We start from the raw sequence: 19,686 nt of genomic DNA on the forward strand, positions 1-19,686 counted from the left end.
GCGGATCAAAGTACAGCTTAAGACGTCCAGCATAGAACGTCGGGAAGCGTCGTCATTGACTTAGGCAGGTCGATGGTGTACGACGCACCATGTCTGCCCAGGACTGCAAATGGTCCGATGAAAGCGGTGCTTCAGCTTGTTGCTGCCGACAGAGCTGACAGTGTCAAGAGGTAGGTTCCTCGTGTCTAGTATCACTAAGTCCCCCACTTTAAATACACTTAAGTTTCCTCTTCCATATTTGTCGGAGTACTCCTTTTGTTTATCCTGGGCCGCTGCCATGGCATCGCGGACCCTGCTGACAACGCTCAGCTTGGTATCCATAAAGTATTCCACTTGTTTCCACAGTGAAACGGGTCTCCCATCCGAGACCTGGGAGGAAAGGGCTTTCCGAGCCTCTCCCCCACTTATAATAGAGGAGTCGGTGTCTCCTCGAAGAGTGAGAGGCACTCTGGGGTGACGGAAGCCGTTCAAGTAGAACGACGTAAACCCCGTGGACGCGTGCACCGCGTTGTTGAGCGCAAACTCAACAACTGGAAGCTGCGTCGACCACGTACGTGGTGCTGCCGCGCCCACACTGCGCAGAGTGTCCTCGAGCACTCGATTGACGCGTTCTGTCTGGCCGTCTGTCTGCGGATAGTCCGCAGTGGTCATCTGTAGACGAGTTCCCAGTAAAGGAAACAGCGTTTACCAAAACGCAGCAGTGAACCGCGGGTCTCGGTCCGAGACAATCGTCTCCGGGAGACCGTGATAGCGGAACACGCCATCGACGAACAACCTTGCGGTTTGTTCGCCCGTAACAGTGACGGGAACTGGAGCAAGATGTACCATCTTACTCAGCCGACACATGAACACCAAAATTCCAGTGTTGCCGTGTCCGTCGGCGGGAAGCCCAAATATGAAGTCTAGACTGATTGACTGCTAACAGTCAGCCGGTACTGTAGTGGAGCCGAAGAGTGCCCGGCGGGTTTGACCTGCTGACATGTTTCACATGTCTTCACGTATCGGGCGACCCACTTGTATATGTGGGACCACCAGAAGGCCTAAGAGACCGATAGGAAGGTCTTCTCGCGACCAAGTGGTCGCTGGAAGGCGCGTCGTGCGTCTCCGCGAGGATATCAAACTTCAGATCCACGTCGTTGGGTACGACCACCCGTGGAGGTTCATTGGGATCCACCCGGTAATTGAGGAGGCCATCCGTCAGCTCATACCAGTGGAGCCGGGAGCGCTATCACGACGAAAGCCAGTCGGACTTCGCGCTTGTTCCTGCCGCGAGGAACTTGACGATAGGCGCGACAGCCTCATCGTCCCGATACGCCATGCGTATCCGATCATATAGATCCGTCGTCACCCGTGTGATGTGGGCCAACCCATAGTCAGGTCGCCGAGCGAGGGCGTCCGCAAGCACGTTGAGCTTGCCCGGCTTGTAATCGACGCGTAAGTTGTACTCCGTGAAGAAGGACACCCACCTCACCATCCTTTGGGAGGGGTGAGGCGAATTCGTCGCTGTCCTCAAGGATGCGTGGTCTGTGTAGATCACGAAGGGCCATGAACCCAGAACGTGAGCCCGAAACTTCACAAGGGCATACTTCATTGCCAGGAGCTCCTTGTCATGGACAGGGTAGCTCCGTTCGGCGGCTTTGACCTGCCTGAACGGGAACGAGATGACTCGCTCATGTCCAGCCGTGTTGGCCTGCAGCAGCGCACACCCGATGGCGTAATTGGACGCATCGCAGATGACGCTAAACGGCTTCGTCTCGTTCGGCAGATCCAGGACTGGGGCCTCTTGGAGACTGGGCTTGATGCTGTCAAAGGCATCCTGGTGCTTTTGCTCCCAGTGCCAGTCGACGTCCTTCTGAAGGAGGCCCGACAAGGGCTTAGTGAAGCCCGCATACCCTGCTCTGTACCTGGGAAGGAAGTTGGCCAAGCCCAACCACTTTCGAAGATCCTTCTGGGATCGGGGCGTTGGCCATGCTGCTATGGCCTTGACCTTTTCTGGGTCAGCCCGAACGTCCACGTTGCTTACGAAGCAACCGAGAACCTTAATCTCTGGTTACGCGAAGATGCACTTGTCGATGTTGGTGTAGAGCTTGTTCGCTCACATCACGTCCAACACTCGACGGAGGTGCCCCAGATGCACCTCCATGGACATATTTCCTCCCTCGGCACGACTATGGACGGAGATGTCGTCGAAGTACGTATGTACGAAGGCACGTAGTGGGCGGAACAATTGCGTCACCAGGCAGTTGAACGTCGCCGGGGCGTTAGACAAGCCGTGCGGCATGACGAGCCACTCCCAAAGCATGCCGCTTGGAGTGCTCACCGCGGTGAGCGGGACGTCGCTCTCTCGCATCTGGATCTGGTAGTATCCGTCTACAAAATCCAGCGCACTGTACAGTACGCTTCCGGCCATGTTGTTTAACAACGCATCCTTTCGTGGGATTGGTGTTTGGGCCGGCACCGTTGCGCTGCTCAGCTTGTTATAAGCGTAAACCTAGACGCCACTTTCCTTTCGACTTCCGAACGCAGGAAGTTGGCGTCGAGTGCTGGGATTTCAACTCCCGCACCATGCCTGCCTTCGCTTTCGCGGCAAAGAAGGCATCAATGAGCTCGCACTATTCGTGCGGGAGAGGCCATTGCCTCGTGACACAATACTTTGTGCCAGGCACGAGATCAATCTCATGCCGTACGCCTCGATGCCGTGGGAGTTGGGTCGGTGGGTGTTTGTTCACCATGTCCGCATACTCCGTCACCAAAGGATACACCGGATCCTTGGGGTTCTTAAGAACCTCAGAACCCAAGCGCGCCTGACGCTGCTTGTTCAGGTCTTCCAGGACGTTCTCGTCCAAAACAGAGGAGGATTTCAGCTCCTCCCGAGTGGTCTCAGGTCTCATGAGCACCATCTCGGCAATCTCTCCAGCCTTGAGAGTGGCCAGGAAAGACTCGACCGTCATCTCCTCGAGGTTCAGTATCTCTGCAACCTCTGGCAACGGTTCCAAGTGGACACCAGATGCCTTGACGGGTAAACCGGTCTCGCCATCGAAGATGTGATAACAGTCTTCTACCGGCCTTGTCGGAGGAGCCCGGGCCCTGGACTCCGAGTCGCTTGATGCGACTTCGATCTGAACGAAGTTCGGATCCGACTTGGGGCGGCGGCGGCGTCGTCAACGGCGACCGTGACGTGGAGCTTTGCTGCTCACGTCTAGGGATGTCGTCGCTACGACATCCGAGGCACTCGTGGCCTCGTGTGGCACTGTGTTACCCACACAGGAAGCGTATCCGCCGTCTTCCTCTTCAGTTAAGGTCTGGGCGACCGTGTGGAACTCTGTTACCCACTCTGAACACGCAGTTCTCCGTGTTCGTGACAGCTGCAAGTGTCTGCAGATCTAAGTTACCCGCCTGTGGACCTAAATTACCCACTTGGCGAGCGCGTCTCTGGGCGCTGCCATCATCAAAACATCCTCGGAGTCGTCATATACGTCGACGACTCCCAAGCATCTGCCGGATGCTTTGGTACCCTGGCAGCCCTTGCGGGCGCCCCGGGTCCTGACAGAGGTGGGAACATGACTCACCAATACTCTGTCGGACTGCGCAGGGCGGCTGGCACCGATTGCCTTGCCTCGCCAGTCGATCCAGGGCTCGTGCTTCTCAAGCCAGGGCATGCTCAGGATCATATCATATGGATCCATATCGAGAACAGTGAAATGTTCGAGGCTGTCAAAGTCTTCAAACTTGACGGCCAGATTCACTTGGACGTTGGAGACAGTGACGACCTTCCCGTCGGCCAGTCGCACTGACACCGTCCCGTTGCCCTTGCTTTCTCTCAAAGCATCGGACAACTTGTTGCTGTTGCGAGCAACCGTCTGGCGGCGTGCGAAATTCTTCGACGCCCCAGAATCGATCAAGATTCTAAAGGGAAGATCGTATTCCCGTATACATCCGTGTACTACGAGCAACCCGCCGCTGCTCTTCGCCGATTCGAGAGTGCGAAGACGCTCAGGGGCTAAGTCCCCGTGGTACGCGCCACCCGCACACCCTTCACGAAGACTTAGTTCTTCCCCAGTAGGGCGCCCCGCCCCTACTGGTTTCCCGGCGTTCCTCTGTCCCCGGGATCCTGGCTTCTGCCAGCGACCCTTGAGGACGGGGTTGGGGAAGGACCGTCTGTGAAGTCTTTTCGCGGGACAGTCGCGCTTGAAGTGGCCCCATCTTCCCGCAGCCGAAGCAGTGGATGTCACGCTGTTCGACGGACCCGAGTTCTATGGGAGCTGGTCTGTTGGGGCTTGTTTGACCGGGAGCCGACAAGGAACTCCCAGGCCACGCTGAGGCCGGCGTACGCGTCTGGCGATGGCTGTACTCTTCTTGAAGAGCCACTTAAATCGCCTCTTCAAGGGTGTTTGACTGCACCCGGAGCAGCTGAGTGCGTCCGGGGTCCACTCGAAGGCCGTCCATGAACACAGTCATCTTGATGTGTTCTTTGAGTTAGTTTCCCACTAGGGACGCCGTGAGCTCCCGTATCGCTTGCACGTACTCGTGCAGCTCACGCCTCCCTTATTTACACGAGAGGAAGCGCGAACGATGGCGGTACTCGTAGTTCGCCGGGAGGAATGCGGCTCGGAGCTGTTCACACAGCTGAGTCCAGGATGTGAACCATCCAGGGGATGTTGTTTCCCGTGTGTACACCCAACTCTTAGCACGGCCGCTAAGGTTGTAGAGTGCAAAACCAACACGAAGCTGCTCGGTCGAGATCAGAGCCGCGTCCATCGCGAGCTCTACTTCTCGGACCCAGAAGTGAAGGTTCCCGCCTTCCTTCCCTTCATACGGTTTAACCTTCAGCTGTATTGGCTTCGGGTGAGGCGGATTTGCTTCCGCCGCCGGAGCCTGCAGGTTCTCCCGCACATGCGCGATGAGCCCCTGCTCGTACGCGTCAAACGCATTGACGCGCTCGAGCTGCTCGGCCGGTGTTGACACCACCAGGCTCTGCAGGGCCTCCATCCCGAAGATGCCTGACATCTTCCGAACCGACTCGAACTGAGAGTCGTTCAGATGGGAGAAGTCGTTCCTATCCATGGCAAAGAACTTCAGAGAGGTTCAGGTAGTCTACCCGCGGTGGCGTGGATTAACTACGAGTGCTACCAAGTGTGACGTGGTCACACAGTACCTTGCGCTAGAGGAAGTTGGCTTCCGAGAGTATACAAACTCTCAGTGAACGGCAGTTCACAGGTCCCCTCTTTATTCAAAAGAGAGCGAAGTGACCTATTTAAGGTAGAATGTAAGCTGAGTATATTTATAGGTAGATAAAGATTGGGCTTAATACAAACTATAAGTCACCTATAGAAATGCAATGTCATCAACCAATGGTTGGCTTTGGACGACCTTGGTACTTTGTCCCAAATATCCCGAAGTATGACGTGGAACACTTCATGTAACCAGGGTAAACTTAGGGCTACGTACCCAGTTACAAACAGCCTCCCACATCGAGGAATGTGTATGATGCTCTATCTATCGGATAGTTTTTAATGTACCACAGGTGGCTGTTTATAACAGTCCTGTACGTACATGAACATTTACAAGAAGTAGATCTTGTTTTGATATTAATGATCTTTTTCCTTCGGCAGTCATTGTCAAATTTGTCATGTTTTTATTTTGGCAGGGACTGTGCTGATTTCTTGTTTTCATTGTTATTTTGGCTACTCAGGAAAACCTTAGAGGACTAGACCTGTTCACCGTAGTGATTGTTGTTATTATCGTTTTAGTTATACGAATTTGTAGCAGCTACTTCAGGAAAACCTTTAATTTTAAGGATCAAAACCTGTTCGCTCTGCTGTTGGCTACTCAGGAAACCTTTGAGGGTACACCTGTTCACTAAATTTATCTTTATATATTTTGTGTAAGCGTTTAGCTTTGTTCATTTCTTTAACTGCCATTATTTTGCTCTTTCGTATGTGGATTTTTCTTCACAATGTGTGGTTTCGTTTTTCTTTTTCTTTTCGTTGCTGAGGTCTTATAGAATTGTCTCCCAATTTCATGAAATGGTTGATATACACTCCTGGACACAATTATACGGCCACCTCGTCCAGTGCCCATAACTCAGTCAATTTTTATTATTTGACGGTGCGGTTTTCACACAAGTTGCAAAACATGCTTCAAAATAGCAAGGATGTGCTAACGCTCGCGGTTTTTGCACTTTATAGGGAGGCTCACATTTAAAAAAAAGATTTGTCAGGCTGGACACAATTTACGGCCACCATCGGCCAATACAAAAACCTATATAAAATAGAACATGCGTCATTTTGGCTGACTAGAAATTTGTATGGGCTGAGTTTCTGAGGGCGATTAAATGGACACTAGGGATCGAGAGCTCAAATAAGTTGCTTGGGGGTGTACACAATACTGTTATATGTAACGTGTTGCACTCACACCTCTGCTTGATCGAATAGTGAGAAGCATGCACACTGTTTAGTCAATTGACAGAGACATTGCTCACGCATAAAAGGGTTATTGCTCGGTAAGCGTAGCATATCTTTACTGTTCAGGGAGCTGAATGTCCGACGAAAGTTTGGTAGTATGCCATTCATTATCTGTCGAGACATTTTACGGCAGAGGCTTTTACATTTTTGTGCTTGGCTTTTCATTTTCACCTTGACTAAGTTATTTTCCAGCTCCTCATTTTTATTTGGCATATCTTTTCAGATTACCGCCTCCCAGTTTCTTGAGGTTGAGTTCAACACAATTTTTTTACCTGGTTGAAACAGTAGGCATCATTTGTGTTTGCATTGTCAATTTGACGTTTTCGTGTGTGTAGTGAATTTTCACTCTATATTCTTTTTTCTATAGGATTGTCGTAGTGACAGCGGCTCAGGCCTGGACTTTGATTTCGCTTCTCTATTTGTCTTTGTGAACAATATGCAGCAACGTCGATGGCAGTGGCTCGAAGGCTTGCCTTGCCATCTTTGGATTCTCTTCTTTCGTTTTTTTAATCCAAACTTCTGGTTGTTGGATCATACAATTACTACGAAAAATGGCACTTGGCCTGAATATGCAGAGGCACGGTGGCTTGACTACTACTTGTAGAACAATGGTACTACAGTACTAGTATACTGCCACTTTTGTTGTAGTACTAGTGGAGATGGTAATATGATAATGCCAACATCATCGTGGACGATATTACAGCCCGTACGCTCTGCTTATAGCAGGCTCGTTACGCAGGGCTTATTACAGTGGGCGATAGTACCTCCGCTTATAGCGGAGCCAATGCGTGGGCGACGCTTCTGCCCATGTACTCCGCTTAAAGCGGGCCAATGCGTGTGCTAATCATTGTGGGCGCAATTACAACCGAAATGCGCCGCTTTTTCGGGCTCAATACGCAGTGCGTATGGTGCGAAGCCCAGGGAGATTCTCCTCTGGCTCGATACCGCGTGGCAGACGTTCTGTTCACCGCGCGCAGCTCGTTTTACAACCGAAATGCGCCGCTTTTTTGGGCTCAATACGCAGTGCGTATGGTGCGAAGCCCAGGGAGATTCTCCTCTGGCTCGATACCGCGTGGCAGACGTTCTGTTCACCGCGCGCAGCTCGTTTTCTGGCGTAGAAGGCAACATGGCCTCCCGGCATGGCGATCAATTGCGCATGCAGCGCTACAGCTCAGTGGCTGGCGCAAAGTTGGCAACGTGGCCTAGCGCAAGTTGGAGCCCGTCGAGCGTTTTCTCTCTCAGGTCTCCTTAACCTCATCGGGCTTCGGGCCAATCATGTGGCTTGGAGGTGTGTTGTCTTGCCGCGTCCAGCTCGCTTCCTATCCGTCATCTGTTCCCTGGCGAGACGTTGGTTCTAAACCTGTTGAGACAGGTGGCGCTTTGCGTTTGAGCGTTGGGCTTATAACCTGTTGGAGGGATGATTTGCTCAGCGTTGTTAGGGCAGCACAGTATGGAGTGAGGACAAAAGTAGAGTGGTCTAGGCGGCCATAGTGGAGAGGAATTCTTGAGTGTAGAAGGAGAAGACGCTTGTGTTGGACTTGGTAAAAGGAAAAGAGCTTGTGGTGGACTTGGTGAAAGGAGAAGATCTTGTGATGGACTTGATAAAAGGAGAAGAATGAAACAGTCTGGTGTTCTGGAGGGGGGGGTTCTCTCCACCAACCAGTCAAGTTATCTCTATATGAAATAGCACAATTATATTCCACTAGATAGGCATCATCACTTCGGAGTACCGTGTTCTCCCCAAGACTGTCTCCTTTCCTTGTCAGCAAGGCACTCCTTCTCCTCGTTTTGTCCCCATAATTCCCTAATCGACACTATGCACGCTCTATCGTGGTCTTCTTCCTATCTTGTGGCCAGTTTTACGAGTGTGGCCTTGCGCTCTGCGTTCTCCTCCTTCTCCGAGTCGTCATCTTGCACTGCCGGCAGTAATTTATCCTGAAGAAACGCTAGTTGACACGCGTCCGCTGTAACACTGTCGCCTCCCAACATGGCGTCGTACGCTTGGAAGAAGGCGTCGTGGAAGCCCTGGAACACCTGCGCGCTGTTGGCAGTCGAGAGCGTCAGCGAGCCCCTGTCAGACGCTTCCAGAACGCGGCAGCGACGGCCACAGAGCGCAGACAAGCATTGTGAGGTTCGCGATAGCAGAGCTGGCGAGCAGTGGAAGGCACAGAAGGTGGAGGCATCTGCGAACTCAACTCAGGCTGAGCGTCTTGCAGAGCAGCGCCCGATCAGCCACGGCGGGAGCAGTAGGCCCCAGGTCAAGCGCATCGGTTATTCCACCAGGCAAGTTGCTCAATGCTTTGGTTATGGGCATATATAATTTTCTGTTCGACAAAGGCAACTGTCGTGTTGTTTTTTCTGATACAAAACCCAAGTGTAAACGGCAAAATTTGTTGCGTCCGTGGTTTCTTTTGGGCAAGTGAAATGGCGGCGCTCAATGATCATAAGATCCGGAACTTCCTGCCGTCACTACGCACCATGCTGCGACTTGCAGCGTTTCCTTCTTCTCAGGGTCAGCGCTATTCTTATTAAACAAATCACAGTGTGGTTATAACTTTTGTCGCGGTGTTCCTCTAATCGGGGTCGTGAGTATCTTGGGCCGACGTAGGAGGTAGTAGTATTAGCGACACTACTGGGATAGTAATGCAAAAGTTGATATATTCTTGTGTTGCTTGTTAGAAGGAATCCACGACTGACTTCCTCAATTCACTTCGCTAAGGGTTTTTAGAGCTTCTTACCTTTTAGCAGATCCCTCGTGCGTGGCGGTCCAGCTCCAATTCCCGCCACGACCAGCTGCTTCACGACTTCACACTTGGAACGTCACTGTCTTGGCCGCAGGTCCCGCTTGCCTGGACGTGGTCCGGAGAGTCTGGAGTGAGTAGACCTTCTGCAGGCAGTCAGCCAGCATCGTTAATCCACCGTCTAACTGTACACCGTGACAATTCTCCCCGACTGACGCTCGGTGACCTAGCCGAGCCACATCGCCCGGAGCCTGTCGCACGGTGTCTCCCACAGTCAGATCTGGAACGTTCCCACGTGACGTTCCACTTGCATTAGGACTCTCGTTCCTTACTCCAGACGACGTTCCTTCGGCCTGCATGCCTCGCAGTCGTTCCACGCTAGCTCGCTCTCTTTCCTCACGACGCTCTATACGACCAGCCAGTCCTTCCCACTTGCGTCTCGCCGCGCTATCATTCTGGTCCATAGCGCTCGACCGGAGCCCTTCATAATATCGCATCCCGTAACTGTAGCAGCCGACAACGAACACAGCCAAATTCCAGTAGCAACAGCCAATTCCAAACTCCAGGTAGACGTCCACGATCTACACAGCCAGCGTCACTCCCATCCCAGCCACACAGCACTCCTTCGACGCTCTCGTACACCAGGCGGGGCAGGTAGATTAGGATAGACAGTAGTAATGACGTCAGCAAGTAGCTCCCAACAATAAAGTCTCCAGCTCGATCCACGACAGCTACCACAGCTTCGCTAGTGGCGCGAGCGTACCGGCAGGACGTTCCCCATAGCAAAAGACTCGCATCTGGAACGTAAAGGCAGCACGAATGGTGGAACGCCTCACACCACTTAAGGCACATTCGACCGGTAATCCCAAAGCGGGATTCGTAGTCCTGTAGCACCGCGATAGGAACCAAGAACAGTAGCTTTACTAGCGCGCACGCGTACTCCGGAGGTGGCACAGCTGCGGCATGGGCGTTTCGAGCCGCCACCAAGTAGCGATCGCAGCAAGTGTACCAGAAAAAGTAGATGGCACGTACGTTCTCGTTCCGTCGAGGAACGCCCACGACACGTTCCGCAGAGGCGTCGTTGCAATCCAGATCACTATCCCCATCACAGCGCTGCCGACGACCCTCATCTCGTCCGCCACTTCGAAGTCCATCGTCCAGTTCGCCTGTTCCGCCCATTCTGCTAACGCTCCCCACATCGTCATCAATTTCCAAGTGACATCGTCACAACAGCAGATCCTCCAGACCGTTAGCCGTTAGGAAGGTTCTTCACCCGAAACCTTGTCCGCCCAAGTCACCAAGCATCATTGCGTCCCTCAGTCGACGCCACGTCCCAACTGTCGAACCTTCTCGCGTGCCCCTTGGCAGCCATCAAGTGAAAACTTCCTGTTTTCGGATTTCTCTCATTTCACAATCCGCTCTTCACCATGTCCACACGACTTACCGCCGCCGAGCTGAGGCGCTTCCGGGCGTTCTTCAACGCCGCCCTTGACCATGAGGAGCAGGGCACCCCTGGGGACACTGCGCGGGTCTTCCAGCAGCAGTTCTGGACCGAGCTGCGCGCGCGCCTGGGCGCCAACAGCATGTCGTCGGGTCTCCAGTTCTTGGACCAGCTCGCCGAGGACATCATGAACGGTCAGACCGACGCTTCGCTCCAAGGAACCGTCGTGGCCCTCCCCGCGCCGTCAGACTCCGCTCCCTCTTCAGGATCTGCTACGGCGTCGACAACGTCGTCGAGCAAGCAGTCAAAGTCGCCCTCCAAGAAGACACCCAAGTCGCCTAAGTCGCCCGCGCGAGGCAAGCGTAAGTCCAGCGGTGACGACTCTACTTCCAAGTCGTCCACTAAGAAGGCTCGCGTCGCCAGCAAACCCAAGAAGGCGCACGTTCCATCCAACGAGCTCGGCCATCTTCTCGACGTGAGTCGCTCTGCTCCTGCTCCCGTTCGTCGGGCGATTGCTGCCATCTTGGCGAAGGCAGAGGCCCTAGGTAAGAAGCCCTGGCGCCTTGCGTACCCTTGGACCGGACGTCCCATGTGGTACGATCCAATCAAGTTCAGTCAAGTGTACCGCGCACACTGGCGTTTCTGGATGACCCATCGCCGTGCTTTCTGGGAGTGGGCCCTAAACGCTCCTCTTGCCACTGCAGCGGCCATGACTCAGCGTCGTAAGCTGAAGATGCGCGCTGTCCAAGCTCGCTGGGCCTTCACTAGCATTTGCATAGAGACATGGGGCTTTTATGCCTTTCTCGAGATATTGGAGAAGCGCCCTGAGATGTATTGGCTCGGGGGCCAGCCTGGCAGAGCCACACGCGATGGCCGCCCCTACAACGGACCCATTACCAAGGACCTAGCGACCCTGAAGCAGAAGGACAAGGAACGCTACGACGCCACGCTCGAGAACGCGCTGGACCCGTCGAATATCGACACTTACGGGTACCCCAGCATGCGCTCTTTGTTTGAGTCTACGGACGCGCTGAATCCGGATGCAGACGAGAAGAGCCGGCTCTCACTTGCTGCCTTAGCGCGAGTTCGCCGCGACACCATGTCAAGCACGAAACCAAACGTGACTTGGGCTGGTGAGAAGAACGAGGAACCGTGGCAGACGCTCGTAAACAACCACGCCGTCAAGCTGGCTCAAGACGACATTATGGCCCAGATCACCGCAGGAACGTACGAAGTTCCAACTGTCCGTCCACCGTCCGGTACGGAACGTCGCCGCGACGAGTGGTCCGAGTTCGAAGATGAAGGCGAGGACGAAGAGAAGGAAGCTGCGGCCGACGGCGAAGACGCTTCAGGTAACGACGACGAGGAGTCCGAAGCCGACGACGACGAAGACGAGCAGGAAGAGGAGGAATTCGTCGAGCACGAGGACGGCGACGAGTAAAGCGACAAGGACGAAGAGGAGGACGACCAGAAGAAGGCCGCCAAGTAGCACGTCTTTGCGATGTAGCCGTTCGTAGCTCTCGTTCCCTTTTAACCGTAACGTTTCGTCGTTTCTCGTTGTCGTGCCTTGTTCCTGACTCTTTGTTTCTATCGTCAACGAATCTCTCTTAAAACGCTTCTTCTCGTTCCAAACCGACGCATCCGAACTCCCTCGGACTCCAAACTACCGCTTCATAAACTTCCTCACTTTCCAGACTAATTGTTCACAAACTCCTTCAAGTCCCAAACTGATGCTTCACAAACTCCTTCACGTTCCACCCCGACACACTCAGTCTTCCTAGTTAGCTCGTGGCGTTCCCAAAATACCCAACTCCGTAAAACCCAAAGAACAACCTGTGGTCGTTCCAAAATAGAAAATATGTACACGTCACTCAGTGTTCTGAGACTCAGCGAGTCCCAAACACTCTCGTGCAGTCCCACAACTGCACACATTCTAACCGGCTCCCGTTGCCAGCTAGAACAACACCTCAGCATCGTCGACATCAGCATTGGCTTCGACCAATCTGACGTTCCGACGCAACTCCGGCAGACCTCTCTTCTTCCGATCTGCGTCCTCAAAGGCACGTATCATCGCTCCAAACTCCGGTGTCAACGCCGCTCGAGACAACCAGAACGTCTCATACGTGGCGGTGAGTACGAGATACTGCAACTCACGCTTTTCGACTCTCTTCGCGATCACGTCCACTATCGGCGACGACACTCCCGAGAACGCTGTTTCTTCTTCGCCAATTGAGAGACGTTCCACAAAGCTCGTCGACGGCAGGTCCTCGACGTCCAATGGACCCGTACCGTCCTCATCCTCTTCTTCTTCGACTCTGTCAGGCTTCTCGTCTGCGTAGGGTCGACTCCAGCGTCCTTGAAAGCGCTTCAGACGGTTGACGTTCACCGTGACGACCTTGTTCGGGTGCGTCGGAATCGCGATTCTGTAGGCGTTCTCCCCGACTTGGCCAACAACAAGGTAGGGACCGTGCCAGGAGAACGCCAGCTTCTTCGTCCTGCGTTCCCCCACTCGGGCCCTAAAGTACTGGTACACCCAGACAGCGTCTCCTTCTGCATATGTCACCTTCACTTGGTTGTCCAACCTCTGCTCGTGTCGATCCTGAGCCTTGCGTAATTGTCGTTCCACAAGACGACGCGAGTCACGCAACGAGCGATACAATTTCCGGCGGTACGTCGCAACTTCGTTACTCTTCTAGTCCCTTCCTGTGTTTAGGAACGCCAAGTCGATAGGTAGCACAGGATCACGTCCATACAGACTAAAGAACGGGGTGTCACCGAGGCCTTCGTGATATGCCGTCCGGTACGCAAATAGGACCCTGGGCAGGTACACGTCCCAATCCGTCTGCGTCTCGTTCACAAACATACGTAGCATGCCCATCAACGCTCCGTTGAAACGTTCCACCAGACCTTGTGTCTGCGGGTAATACGCCGCTCCGAACAACTTCTTAATCCACAACGTCTGATACAGTGACTTGGCCAGGTTGGACGTGAAGTTGGAACCACGATCGCTTAGTAGACGTTCCGGTACTCCATGTCGGCAGATAACGCCCTCTATCATTGCGTTCACGAACGAGATCATGTCCAACGAAGCGACCGCAAATGCCTCGACCCATCTTGTGAAATAGTCCACAAACACGAGGATGTACTTGTTTGCCACGAGGAGTGACGACCAATGGTCCAATTGCGTCGACTACGAGTAGCGAGAACGGGCCAGACAAGTCCTGAACTGGCATCCGTTGCATCAGTCCAGCTCTCCACGGTCTATGTCCCTTCCTCCACTGCAGATAGAACATTCACGCACGTACTCGATCACGTCCTTCCTCCACCCATGCCAATATGCGTGGCGTCTCACCTTGTCCGTCGTCTTCGTTCTCCCCAAATGTGCGGAGAAGATGTCGGCGTGACAATAGTGCAGGATCGTCTCGATGAACGGTATCGGGACAGTTGGAAAGCACACAGTTCTGGCTGGACCGGCACGTGCTCCTAGATGTACGAGACGTGCCAGAACTCCGTTTCGAATCAAGTAGTGCGGAGACATCTTCAGCACACTCACTCTCAGTTGTGGATCAAGAGCCAAGGCTTTATTTTCCAGGAACGCCTTCAGCGCTCGCATCCAGGGCACACGTTCTTGTTCAGCCACGAACTTGTCATAGTCCAACCCAAACACGTCAATCGGTGACGAGTTAGCCTGTAGAGCTCTCCCTTGCGAGTCTTCCTCCTGCTCCGCTTGCGTGAGAGGCTCGACAACTACGGACGCATCCTCTGTCTGTTGTTTACTTCTCTCAGTCTCTCCGTTAGGATCCGTAGTCTCTGCAGGCTCCCCGACTGGGATTGGAACGTCGGTGACGTTCCTACCCAGCGTTCCGTTTAAGGCTTGCGTTCCAAATCGAGTCTGTGCTTCGTCTGAAGTCGGCACTTGTGAGTCGGGAGTCTCTCTCTCACTGTCGTTGAGAAGGTCCGCCATTCTGATCGCGCTAACAAGACCAGCATCCGGTCGGTGATACAGTCTCGACAAACCATCCGCGTGTCCCATCGACGTTCCAAGCTTGTGATATATCTTAAACCGTAGCTGCGACAGCTCCATGGCCCATCGTGCCAACTTGGCGTTTGACGTTCTTGTTGTCTCGCCGAAGATCCACGTGAGAGCTTGATGGTCAGTGTACAGATCAAATTCTGCGTGACTCAGATAACACCGGAACTTGCGTGTCGACCATACGATTCCCCAGCACTCAATTTCTGTCGTTCCACTTGTCTTGTTAACCCAGTTCCGTTGTGATCCAACCAGCATCTTACTCGCGTACGCGATCGCCCTGTCTCTCTTGTCGACCTCTTGCATCAGACAAGCTCCCACCGCTAAGTGTGACGAATCTACATAGAGCTTAAACCTCTTCTTGAAGTCTGGATACACCAGTATCGGTGGTTTCACTAACGCTCGCTGTAGTTGTCGGAACGCGCCCTCACAGTCGTCGTTCCACCTGAAATCGACGTCCTTCTGCTTCAAGCGTTCCAGCGGCGCAGAGATCGCAGCGAATCCCGGTATGTAACGTCGAAAGTAGCTTGTCAGACCCAGGAATGCTCTAACCGTGTGCAAGTCATGCGGCCTCTCGATGTTCATCACCGCTTTTGCCTTCTCAGGGTTCGGTAGGATTCCAGTCGGAGTCACGATATGCCCTAGGAACGCCACTTGGTCACGTCCCCAATGGCACTTCTTCATTTTCAACTTGAACCCTGCCGCTCGGAAACGTTCCAGAACCTGTCGTACTCGAATCAAATGTGTCGGGAAGTCGTCACTGAAGACAACACAGTCGTCCAAGTAGACGAGGCACGTCCTCCACTTGAGATCAACGAAAACGTTCTCCATCAGACGCTCGAATGCAGGCACGGCGTTACACAAGCCAAACGGCATAACCAACCACTCGTAGAGGCCGAATTTGCTCGTGAAAGCCGTCTTCTCCACACTATCGAGATCCATTGGAACGTTCCAATATCCCGAAGCGATGTCCATAGTGGAGAAAAGCTTCGCGTTCCCCAGAACGTCCAGGATGTCGTCGATCAAAGGCATTGGGTAACTGTCCTTCACGGTCACAGCGTTTAGTTTCCGATAATCGATGCAGAATCTTACGCCACCATCAGGCTTCCGTATCATCAGCACAGGACAGGCCCACGGGCTAGTCGACGGTCTGAAGGGGCCGAGATCCAGGTATTCTTGAATCTCTGGTTCCATGACATCTCCTTCAGCTTTCGACACTCTGTACGGAGGCTGTTTAATAGGCGCGTGATCTCCAGTGTCGATGCTGAAACGTAGCAGGTCCGTCCTTCCAGGCTTCTTTGAAGTTTCGACGAATAAGCCTCTCAGGCCCTTCAACATCTTCGCGAAGAGACCCCTCTGTTCTGCTCCAAGTGACGAGTCTTCGAAGTCCACTTCGAAGTCGTCTTCCTCGCTGTCGTCCATGGCGGCACTCATCTCAGCCTCGATCGTTCCAGCTTCAGCCGGCACGTTCCCCTTCACCGTACTCAGCACTGCGCTTACGTTCCTCGTCGTTTCATCTGACTTAGAGACTCTAGTTGCGAACGCCGGATCTCTACCTCTTCCGCGGAAGCATTACACACTTCGACCAACACCGTTCCATCCGTCACGGTACACAACGTCCTTGCGACTCTCAAAGCCTCGTCCGTACCGGGAACGCCCTCGACCAACACAACTGAGTGGTCCTTCATCGTTCCGCGAACGCTCGATCTCACTAAGGCCTGACGTCCGGGTTCTAAACGCACCGTCGACGATATCGTAGCCGCGTAGGTTTCTTCTACCCTTGTCGCACCCAACGGGACCACGTCCCCCGTCTCCTTCAGTGTCATCGACTGCTCCTCGAGGTCAATCACCGCGCGGAACGCCCTTAGCGAGTTCATTCCGAGAATTGCGTCCACAAACAAGTGATCGGTCACGACGAAAGGAAGCGTCGTCTCCAGCGTTCCAAGCGTGACGGGCAAGTCGATAACCCCACTAACGCGAATCCTGTGCCCCGAGACACTATCCAAGCTCCCAGTATAAGGTCGTAGAGGTTCGGAGGCTCGTCCGAGACGCTTCAGCACGCGTTTGTCGACGAGACTGGCGACCGCACCTGTATCAGCTAGCATTTCGGACGGACAGCAATCGGATCCGAGAAAATTGCCTCAGACAAGCCATGTTAGCGAAATACTCGGTCTAAAAACAGCAAAGCTGTGCCCTCACCATCAATGGTGTCCGGCACCGCAGCTTAATGAGCTATCCTGCTCAATTGGTCTACAAAGACCACAATACCCGTGTTTCCCGCCTTATCCTTGGGAAGGCAAAACACAAAGTCCATACTCATGGACTGCCAACATCCCTTGGGGACAGGCAAACTCGCCGATGGCGCTGCCGTGCTCGGCGCGAACTTTGTCCGTTGACACGTCTCACACGTGCGTACATAGGTGCCGACCCACTTATACATCTTGAGCCACCAGTACATCGAGCTCACCGAGCCATAGGTCTTCTCCCGACCTAAGTGCCCGCCCACGGGCGTATCATGAACCTCGTAGAGGATTCGATACTTTAGATCCTCATCATGAGGAACGACTACACGAGGGTTATCCTCAGAGTCGGTGCTGTAGTACAGCAGGCCGCCATCGAGTGAGTATCGATGCAGCCTCGCGCGTAAGCGCCCAGACAATTGCTTGTCAGAGTCTTTAAGCTCTTCGCGCACAAGAGCCCGTAGCAGCGCTACGCACATGTCGTCTTGTGCATACGCTCCGCGTATCAAGTCAGGCACTGACGACGTCACTGTCGTGACATGAGCTAACTCGTAGTCCGGCCTGCGCGAGAGCGCATCGGCCACTACATTAAGCCGCCCCGGCTTGTACTTCACCTCGAAGTTATACTCGGCAAAGAAGGAAAGCCATCTTGCCATTCTCTGAGAGAGATGGGGCGACTGTGTCGCAGTGCGTAACGACGCATGATCAGTAAAGATCACAAAAGGCTTAGAGCCTAGCAGGTGTACCCTGAATTTGACTAGAGCATACTTCATTGCAAATAGCTCTTTGTCATGAACTGGATAGTTCTTCTCTGCAGCTTTGAGCTGGCGAGACTCAAACGCGATCACGCGTTCACGCCCTTCGGCGTCTGCTTGTAGTAAAGCACAACCGATTGCAAAATCGGAGGCGTCACAGACGACGCTAAACGGATTATCCGGGTCCGGTAGCGCAAGGATCGGAGCCTGGAGAAGGCTCTCCTTCACAGCCTCAAAGGCTCCGTCGTGCTCGACGTTCCAGCACCATGGTGCGTCCTTCTTAAGGAGATCTGATAATGGCCGAGCCATCTCCGCGTAGTTCGCAGTGTACTTGTGCAAGTAATTGGCTAAGCCTAGCCACTTGCGTAAGTCTTTTTGGTTCTTGGGAACCGGCCAGTCCACGATGGCCTTGACTTTGGCAGGATCTACCCGTAAGCCACGCTTCCCAATGAAGCACCCGAGGAAAGGTATCTCCTCCGCGCCAAAGACGCACTTGTCCAAGTTGGCATACAACTTATTAGTGCGCATGCACTCGAGCACCGCTCGCAAGTGGTCAATGTGGTTATCCACGTCTGACTTTCCGTGCTCGGCACGACTATGGACGAATATATCGTCAAAGTACGTTTGAGCGTACGCCCGGTGGGGCCTAAACAGCTGCGTCACAAGACGATTGAACGTTGCTGGTGCGTAGTGCTGGACATTGGTATGTCCGAAATTGTTAGCAACGAGGTTGCTGTTTGCCCTGAGGGCGTACGTGGTGCGGCACGTTATCCGCGGAGCGGTGCAGGTCAGGTCAATGACCAACTGCTGGATCCTGGTGAGGACGAGCGCGGAGTGGCGCGTAATCCACTGAGTGGTATGAATCTGGTCGATGACCTACCGCTGCGTGACCCGAGGGTCGCGGTCGACTGCAAGTCGAGGCATCATGGGCGTGGCCCAGGAGATGCAGGTGAAGTGACACCTAGTTCACTGTGTGAAGGTCAAGAACCTCTTGGCTTTCAGCCGAGTGTCTTGCGAGACACTGTATCCTCTTCGAGGAGTGATGGTGCTGCTGCACCCGGTGGTGGTGACGGAGATGTCGCCACACCGCCCTCATCCGGCCGGGCTCGGTCGCGGAGGGAGAGGAGAAGAAGACGCAGGGCGTCTGTGACGTCTTCGACGTCGGACGATGTGTCCAACGTGACGAGCGGTGATGCTCCACGTGATTGCTGTGAACAGCTGTATACACTCGTGAATGGAGTGACGGGGGAGGTAGAAGGCGATATCAGCCTTGATACTCTGCCCGCTGCAGATGCTCTGCTAGAGCTGGTCGAGATGTCCATTGCCGAGTTCGGCGAAGCCTTGAAGGCAGGCGAGCTAGCCGAGGTGGTCTTGCTGGGACCTGAGGAGGAGTTGAACTCCTCATCCGTCGTGGACGACGCGGTCCTAGAGGACACCAAGAAGGCGCTGAGCGCAAGAAGTGGATCGGCGATCCTCAAAGATCCTTCGGATCCCTTCTACCCGGTGGTGAAGGAGTATGGAGACGTTGTCTCAAAAGACCCACCGACGGGCCTGCCTCCGGATCGAGGCGTGTGTCATGAGATTGACCTGGTTCCTGGAACCAAATACTGCGTAACAAGGCAATGGCCTTTGCCGAGAGAGCAGTGTGACGTCATTGACGCATTCTTCCGTGCGAAGCACGAGGCAGGAATGGTGCGTGAGAGTAAGTCTCCGCACTCGACACCCACGTTCTGTGTCAGAAAGCCGAACGGCAAGTGGCGCATTGTTCATGCTTTAACAAGCTAAATGCGGTCACTATCCCGGGCGCAAACGCCGAATTCCCGACAGGGATGTTCGGCAAAAAAAAAGGGCAGGCTAGTACGCTGGACATGGGCGCTCAATTTGGACCATGGTTACTTATCACTCTGCTCCATCGAAAATGAGGTACTTTCCTCAGAAAAACGGTCAAGTACTACAAGCGCATTGCTTCAGGAACGCCTTTATTTAATCTTATTTTATTTTTTTATTTTATTAGA

The sequence above is a fragment of the Phytophthora infestans genome, genomic scaffold, assembly GCF_000142945.1.
Source record: "Phytophthora infestans T30-4 supercont1.85 genomic scaffold, whole genome shotgun sequence".
Taxonomy (NCBI): Eukaryota; Oomycota; class Peronosporomycetes; order Peronosporales; family Peronosporaceae; genus Phytophthora; species Phytophthora infestans.